This window comes from Heterocephalus glaber, unplaced genomic scaffold, assembly GCF_053883595.1.
Source record: "Heterocephalus glaber isolate CG9 unplaced genomic scaffold, H.glaber_assembly_v1.0 deba00001764, whole genome shotgun sequence".
NCBI lineage: Eukaryota > Metazoa > Chordata > Mammalia > Rodentia > Bathyergidae > Heterocephalus > Heterocephalus glaber.
The window spans coordinates 3,223,437-3,232,499 of NW_028258461.1; the positions used below are offsets into that span (position 1 = coordinate 3,223,437).

The window sequence follows — 9,063 nt, forward strand, 5'->3', positions numbered from 1 at the left end:
GGCATTGCTAGCCTGACTAACTCGGGTCTTGTGGACCACTGTAATGACATGAGATTGGAATCCATTAAAACAGTTTGAATAAAGAAATGACACAAATCACATTTAGCAGGATCACAGTAGTCTCTAAATTTCCGAAAATCACAATGGAAACATTTGCTTGGAGAATGAACCAAAAATACAGATTTTTTTGAAAACTCAGATTAATGCATTGTCCCCCACCTCTCGGTAATTTATTTTATGAGATTGAATTTCCTTCTGTATGTTCAGTGAACTTCACACATGACCATAATGCACAAAAATATTGAAGGCACACTGGGTATTTCCCATAACTTTGAAGCTTTGCGCAGTGGCAGTATTGTAGCCAATGAGGTTTATCCGAGGTGCGATTATTGCTAATTGAAAACTTTTCCCATAACTTTCTTTCTGATTGTGTCTGAAAGTTATCATTTTCCATAGATGGAGATCTTTGATTTCCACCTTCAGTCACAGTGATGTTGAAGAACTTGTGCGATGGAATTAAATCCTTTGTGTACACTAGATTTACCTGTGGAGCTTTGCAATAATACTAATGCTTTCAACTCACCTTCAGATATTCATTTTAATAAGGCAGTGTTTCCCAACTTTAGCAGCACATTATGTTCTTGGAGCAGGTTTATAAATCCAGATGCCTGAGTCACTCATATGAGTATTGATTTAATTGATTTGACTTGTGGCCTAGACACTGAGGCTTTTATAAGCTCCCAAAGTGATTTTAGTCTACAACAAAGTTTAATAATGTTTGGCTTAGGGTGAGTCCCAGGATTTGTTATAGTCAAGCAAGCAAACATAAATCCCTACCTGGATAGGGAATCTCTAGGCTAGCCCAAAGCGTATTCACACAGGAAATTTTGCTTAAGTGCCTCATCCCATTGTCTATGTCACAGATACTTTACGTGGTTCTGTTTCTTGAAGAAATCATTGCCTTTGCCTACCAGAAAATTTAACATTATTGGTTTAAATCACCCCTAACAATATTAGCACGTTGTATTTTAAAGCATATTGTGAACTTTTTCTAGGATTTACTTGTTCCTTGGTGATGTTTTGGCTTTGTATGATGCTATAAGTGTATCTCTCTCCTTTTTATTCCTTTTTTGTGCAATAGTCTGGATGAAACCTTCACACTGAGCTATATTCCCAGTGGTTTTCTTTAATTTTTATTTTGAGTTGGGATCTCATTAAGTCAGTAGATTCCCCAGCCTGTACTAGAAATCACAATTCTTCTGCCTCAGCCTTCCAGATTACATCCATGCAACACCATGTGTTACTACTTTAAAAAAAAATATATATATATATATATATATTTATTGGTACATTTTAGGTATAAAATACATTTACATTTATCATTGGATGTTTGTACCAGAACATGATGTATCTTAGTTCTTATTTTTTTCTCCCATTAGCTGTGCACCCTTCACCCACCCCACCCTTCCCTATTTACACAGACTTTGATTCCATTTTTTTTTTCTCATAATTTTTCCTTTCCCTTCTTCCCTTTCCCCTTCCCCTCCCGCCACCCCCAAACCCTTGGACCTTTTCCTATTTCAAATTATCAATTATTTATTTTAATCATTTTCATCCTTATTTACACTTTCAGTTTCTCAAACTAGAGAAAGTATTCGGTATTTACACATGTGTGTCCTATTTATTTCACTTAAGAGTATGGCCTCAATATGCATCCATTTAGCTATAAATTTCTCTAGTTTCTCACTTTTTATGGCTGAGTAGTACTCCATTTTATTAAAAAAATACATCTTCTTTATGCAGTTTCCAGTCGATGGGCACTTGGGCTGTTTCTAAGCTTCAGCTATTACAAACTGTGCTGCTATAAACATAAGTGCACATATATCACTGTGGTATGATTCTTTTAATTCTTTGGGGAAGATTCCCAGTAGGGGAATAGCTGGATCAAATGGGACCTGTAGTCCTAGTTGTTTGAGGTATCTTCATACTGATTTCCACAGTGGTTGCACCAGTCTACATTCCCACCAACAATGGAGAAGGGTTCCTTTCTCTCCACACCCCTGCCAGCATTTGTTAGTGGTTGATTTCTTGATAGCAGCCATTCTTTCTGGGGTGAGGTGGAATCTCAGTGTTGTTTTCATCTGCATCTCTGGAATGACCAGTGATGTTGAACATTTTTCCATATATTTGTTTGCTGGTTTTGCTTCTTTGTCTGAGAAATGTCTGTTCATTTTGGATATCCATTTTTGAACTGGGTCTTTGAATTTAGAGGGTCTGATTTTTTTCAGTTCTTTATATATTCTCTATAGTAGACCTTTGTCTGAAGTACAACTGCTAAAAATTCCTTCCCACATTGTAAGTTGTCTCTTAACTCTGTTAGTAGTTTCTCTTGCAGGGCAGACGCTTTTTAATAAGATGAGATCCCAGTTGTTGATTCTTTGGGCTCGCTCCCATGCTACTGAAGATTTATTCATAAAGTCTTTTCCTATGCCAATGTCATCAAGAGTTCTACCTAACTTATCTTCCAGCAAGTTTAGTGTATCTGTCTTAATATTTAGATCTGTAATCCACTTCAATGTTAGCTTAGTGCACGGTGATAGGTATGGGTCTAGTTTTAATCTTTGGCAGGTTGAAATTCAGTTTATCCAGCACCATTTATTAAAAAGGCCATCTTTCCTCCAGTGAGGGTGTTGGCTCCTTTATCAAAGATGAGGTGGCTGAGTATGTCTGGAGTTGTTTCCGCATGTTCTAATCTATTCCACTGATCTTCGGGTCTGTTTCTTTGCCAGTACCATGCTGTTTTTATCACAGTAGCTTTGTAGTATAGTTTCAAGTTGGGGATTGTGATACCCCCAGCCATGTCTCCTTTTCCTACAATTGCTTTTGCTATTCTAGGTTTCTTCTGCTTCCAAATGAATTCTTGGATTGTTTTCTCCCCTTCTGTGAAGTATATTGCTGGAATTTCAATCAGCATTGCATTAAATCTATATAGTAGTTTTGGAAGTATGGCCATTTTCACTATATTGGTTCTTCCTACCCAGGAACAAGGGCTATCTTTCCATTTTCTTATATCCTCTTTGATCTCCTTTTTCAGAGAGCTGTAGTTTTCAGTGTAGAGGTCTTTTGCTTCCTTTGTAAAGTTGATTCCTAGATATTTCATTTTTCTAGATGCTATTGTAAAAGGAATTATTTCCCAAATTTCTCTCTCAATGGGTCTGCTATTTGTGTGTATGAAGGCTATTGTTTTTTGAGTGTTGACCTTGTATCCAGCTACTCTAATGAATCTATCAATTAGGTCTAGAAGGCTTTTGACAGAGTTTTTTGGATCTTCTATGTAAAGTATCATATCATCAGCAAATAATGACAGTTTCATTTTTTCCTTTCCTATCTTTATTCCTTTCTCTTGTCTAATTGCTATGGCTAATGTTTCCAGAGCAATACTGAACAGGAGTGGTGATAGTGGGAATCCTTGTCTTGTTCCTGATTTTAGTGTGAAAGTGAAAACTTTGTAGGATTAGTTTTGAACTGTCACTCATAACAATGTATACTGAGTTAGTAGACAGTGGCTACTAAAAAGGCAAACCCGGGAAACAGAGTTGAGTTTCATGTTGTTACCTTAAGCCTGGAGTATATGAAACAAATTGCTTTCAGGAAGACTCACTGTATCACTGTATTCTTTACTGCAAATATTACCATATAAACAAAAATAGTAATGGACCTGTGGTAGGTAGTAGTAGTAGTAGTTTTACATTCTATGTGTGTGTTAAGGGACTTATCACTTGCTAATTGAGACATTAGTATATTTGTCTGTTACATTGCTCCATACACAATTTGCACATTGTCATCCCTAACACAACACATAATGCAAGCTGAATCTGTCATTGTACTCCATCCTTGGGTACAATCCTGGTCCAGTTGTGGACTCTGAACCTACAGAAAGTTAATTGATATCTTCTCAAATTGGAGGAAATAAGAAATTGGAAAAATAAGTCTTCCCACTGAATTAACTAAGAATATGAGTCTTAAGTTATCTGCACTGATCTTAACCATTGCATGAAAAGAAAAATCTATGCAGAATACCTCTAAGCCAAAAAGGAGATGATGGCGAAGGAGTTGAATATTTACACTTAGAACCTCAATTCTTATTCTTGTAAGTGTATTTACTCACTCATTCATCATTTTCTAAGCAACGAAACCAAAGTTTGGATGTATAGATGCTAAATTGAGATTATCTCTACATTAATATGTGAACTATGTTGAAATAAAATCTAAACATCTTTTAAATTCAATGATCCTGACAACTATATAATTTTGAAAAAATTGATCAGCATATGTATCATAGATTTTAATATTTAATTTCCATCACTACTAGAACCTTGGCTGATAATATTTCTATTTCATTCATTAAATATTTATTATTTAAGTATTTATTAACCCAATTCTATGTACTAGGTTCTTTTCATTTATTTGATAAATATATATTAATCAAATTCATTGCAATGGCTCTGTATTGGATTTATATCAATCAACCAAACAGACAAAAATCCATTATTTTTTGAACTTACAATCTGGCGTGGAGAAAGATACAATTAACAGCAAACCAAATTCATCGAATATGTTAGAAGTTCACAAGGAATATGGGCAAAAATAACAGAGGAAAATGGATAGAGATTTCACTGCTGGATGGATGATGTTGTGGTCAGATGCAGTTTCACCCAGAAGGTACCATTTAGGAAACTACATGGTTAGAGGTACAGGACAAACCATGTAGATAGAAGAGATAAGAGTATTCCGCAAGAGGAAATAGGAAAAGCAAAGTCCAGAGATATCTGTGTGGCTAACATTTTCAGCCAAGAGAAAAGAAGCCAGTGTGGCTGAAGGAAAGTGAGAGTGGGTGGTGGTGAGCATGGAAATTCAACTTGATTGGTCTGGGATCAGCCCTGGAGATTGGTGGAGAACACTTCTAGTTTAGTCTTGTCAAGTACATTAGGTGTGGGCTATGACTGTTAATCATGCTATATCATTGCGAATGAATCAAGAAACATCTAGAAGACTAGTAAAGCACAATTCTGAGTGTGTCTGTGTATGATTAACACATAGGCCAACAAACTGAGGTGAAAAATCACCCCGCGGGTGAGTGGCACTGACCTAGAATTGTAACCCAGAGGGAATAAAAAGAGAAAGATGAAGAAAATGTGTCCACTTTTTAGAAGAACTGCAGTCTTCAACATCACCTTTAGCCTTCAGTCTCGAGTTTCTTCAGCCTTCTACAGTACACTCTCACCAGGGATTGGACAGTGGGTTTGCAGACCTTCCAACTTGAACTGGTACTGTATCCTCCACCCCTCTTGTCCCATGGCTTTATCTGCTTGAGCTGAGCAGCTACAGGATTCTATGGTTGTCTAGTGTAGAGATGGGCATTTTGGATACTTCTGCTTCTGATCATGCAGACGACCCTTGTGGACTCTTCTGCCACTGATCATGTAAGTCTACCTAATAAATTCCCTGCATAATTATACAGATATTTTCTATTTGTTCTCTTCCTCCAGAGAAACCTAACTAATTCAGAGTGGAAAAGAGTCAGAAGAAGAGGAGGTTAAAGAGGCCATAGGAGGTCAGATCCATGGTGGCTGGTAGTTCATACAAGAGTTCAGTGCTTACTTACATGAGATGAGTGACCTTAGAGCATCTTGGGTAAAGGAATGCCATGATGGAGCATAGGTTTTTCACAGCCCCCCTCTCTTGCTCTCTTTCTCTCTCTCTCTCTCTCTCTCTCTCTCTCTCTCTCTCTCTCTCTCGCTCTCTCTCTCTCTCTCTCCCTCTCTCCCTCTGCTGTGTTGAGAACAGACTAAAAGGGGACGAGTTTAGAAGTTTAGAAGAGGTTATACCTCTGTAGAAGTAACCCAGTTAGAAATGATGGCAATTTGAACTAGGACTGTAACAGTGGAGGTTGGGAAAAATGATGAGGTTTGAATTGTAACTTAAAAATGGAAGCAAATGCTGATGGTTTTGATTAATATCTATTTTACCAGTTTTTCTTAACATAGTTGGGGAAACTATTCCATTTTCTAAGTCTGTCTAGGTGACATATTAGCTGAGCAAAAGCAAATAATAATAATAATAATACCCCAAACCTAATAATCTTACCCTTTCATGATTTTTCTCCAAATTTATTCTCAGAGAAAAACTTTGTTTTTCTGGTTATCTTTAAGCATCAATTTGTGGGGTACGCCTGCAATCCTCAGAATAGAGACACAGAAATAATTTACTATACAGTGGTCAAACATAATTGATTTATTTATGAGAAATCAATTCCTTAAGATTACTAGGAATTCTCACTAAATGCCAATTCAGTTCATTACAGCCTATTTTAAAAGCACACAAAGGCATTTGATATTTTTCCAAATAGTTTTTAGGACTAATTAGATGCAGGGGGAAGGGTCAGAATGAAGAAGTGCTGAGTGAAGGGTTAAACTTCCTTGCTGTTCTCAAAAGCATTTTGTCTGTACAACACAACTTCCAGGATGTGTGCTTGCTTACTAATAAACTCACACCTAAGGCATGTATGTATTGGCAGACAATTCCATACCCTGGGGTGTGTTATTGCTTGCATAATTAGCCGTCAATTATCGCCAGTTACATTTGCACCTGTTCCATTTGCAGATCCTTGAAATTTCAGGCTTGCCCAATTAGCATGTTCTGAAATTTGTCCCACTTGTGAGAAAGTGGAAAATAGTCCCTTCTTTGAGGAACCTCAACTTAATGATGATCTCTACCGCTACTATCTGCAAAGGAAGTATTTAAGTAAAAGCACCTTAAAGATGGTGTGAAAATATTCATATGTCTCCAAGCAACACAATTATTCAGTTTGAAGTCATAGGTATTTAGAATTTGAAAGGCCCCTTAAGGTAATTTCATTTTGCTGATAAAAGAAATCCTAGCAAGTGAAAGGGACTTGCTGAAGGTCACGTGGCATGTTAGTGGCATGGCCAGCTCCAGAGCCAGCCTTCTCAGTCCGGGCCTATTCCTATTTTGATTTAGGGTTAAAAATTCATGTTTCACTTTACTGCTATATTCAAAACCTGGATGATTGGTGAATTATGTGATTAAATAGCATATTTCAAACCTTCCCTTAGCTATTTTGTTTCAAAAATTGCTACTTATAGAATGCTTGAAGTGTTTTCCAACGTGAATATTTCTGTTTTGACTGTTGAAAGCTTTGGAAAGCATATCTGTATGGTAATACTGCAATCATTAAATGGCATATCTTCTGGATCCCATAACTTCATGTAATCTTCCAGTTTTCACTATTTTTTTTTTAGTGATTGGATGCAATTTATATAGACTGGTTGTATATGAAGCCTTCAAATTCTACTATGCCAAATAATGGTACTGTTTGCAAGTTCCATTGGTAGATAAAGTGACCTTGATTATACAAGAGCCACAGATGTTAACATCATTTTAGTGTAAATTGTGGTGCAGAAAGGCTAAAGATATATTATGCTCCTGACTTTTATATTTTACTGGTTAAAACTTAGCCTTCTAGATCATTAATATATAGATGTTTATCCTCTTTCAACTGAATGAATCCTTAACAGATAATCCACTTTGGCACTTTCATACATATTGTTTGAAGCAATCTACCATTCAAATGGTAAATCTACATGCAACATGCTTGAACAACACTATGATTTTTGTCAGAGTTCGCAAATTAAGTACACTTCCGTATACCATTTTTGACTGTGGGGATTTCACCTGCAGTTTATTACATTCAGTTTCAGTGATTAAATTACATATGAATTTTTCCCTTGACAAAACTTTTATCTCAAAACACAATATATGTGAAGATCCATTAAATGAGACTTCAATTTGTTAGTGAACTGACTTAATAACTGGATAGCTACAGGGATGATATAAGAATTACTGAATTGTACTAAGGAGTCAATATCTCCTTCCATCCAGAACTACAGTATGTGAGCTGAGTTTCTTGAATGAGCAAAAAGTACTATTGATAGCATGGTTTCAGGAATGAGACTAAGCTATCACTTACATAGGGTGTGACTTTGTACGGGTATTTAGTAATTTTAAGCTTATCTCATTTTTGAAGTGGAAACTTATGCTTACTTTTCAAAGTTTACTGTGAAGATTAAATAACTTATATAAATATCTGATTACTTTAGGAATCTTCATAAAATCAGTAGTAGGGAAAGCATAGGTAGTATTTAATAAGGAGAGTGATGGATCAGAGGGGTGGAACCTAAAATTAGATGACAGCGTAATTGTTTTGAGAATAAGCATGCATAGTTCAGGATTTATGAATCTTGCAAGAATCCTGGTATTTTGTGGGGCAATGCTATTGAGAAGGCTCCTATCCAATGAAGGAAAAATGTCACTGTACCAAAGTGAGTCAGAAATTCCCGAGAGATTACATATGCTTTGCAAGTGAGACATATCAGATGACTATAATCCACTTGAAATCGGTAGATATGTTCATATTTACCAAAACAGTAACCATGAAAAGGACACTAGCATCACTGTGGAGTTAGTGAAGGTGATAACTGAAAGTCAAAGCTAATGTTGGGAGCTCTTATTGGAAAATTGGGCTCACTGAAAACAATGAGATTATAAGGCTCTGAAAAGATGGGTCACAGGGTGTGCAGGGGATTGAAAGCAAGGTGGATGTAATTCCTATGATGAGTGGAAAGGTCTTTGTGACAGCCAAGGGACACTGACCTACAGAAAGCTAAGGAAATGGTGAATGAAGTGCCACACTTTTACAGGAGAAATTAATGGGCAGCCAAGAAGAGTCACTCGTCTACCCCCAAAATAAAATTGAATCGTGGATGAACTATCATGAAGCCAAGAGTATTTACATCTGTGCCTTGTCTAGCTTCCTAAATGAGCCTGTCATTGCACTTCTAGAAACCATGGCCTACCCAAGAGGCCCAATCTCCAGAGCAAGGGCAGGACAGTGCCCTTGCAAGTACACCTGGAAACAACTCATCACCTCTGCAAAAAGAAAATGACTCATTTATCAAAATATACATGGCTACAATCATTTAT

At 36.7% G+C, this 9,063-nt stretch overlaps 1 pseudogene; it reads left to right on the forward strand.

Annotated features, from left to right (window-relative positions):
• Positions 1–335: 335 nt before the first annotated feature.
• On the forward strand, positions 336–461 carry LOC147821090 (U4 spliceosomal RNA; annotated as a pseudogene).
• The last annotated feature ends 8,602 nt before the right edge of the window (positions 462–9,063 follow it).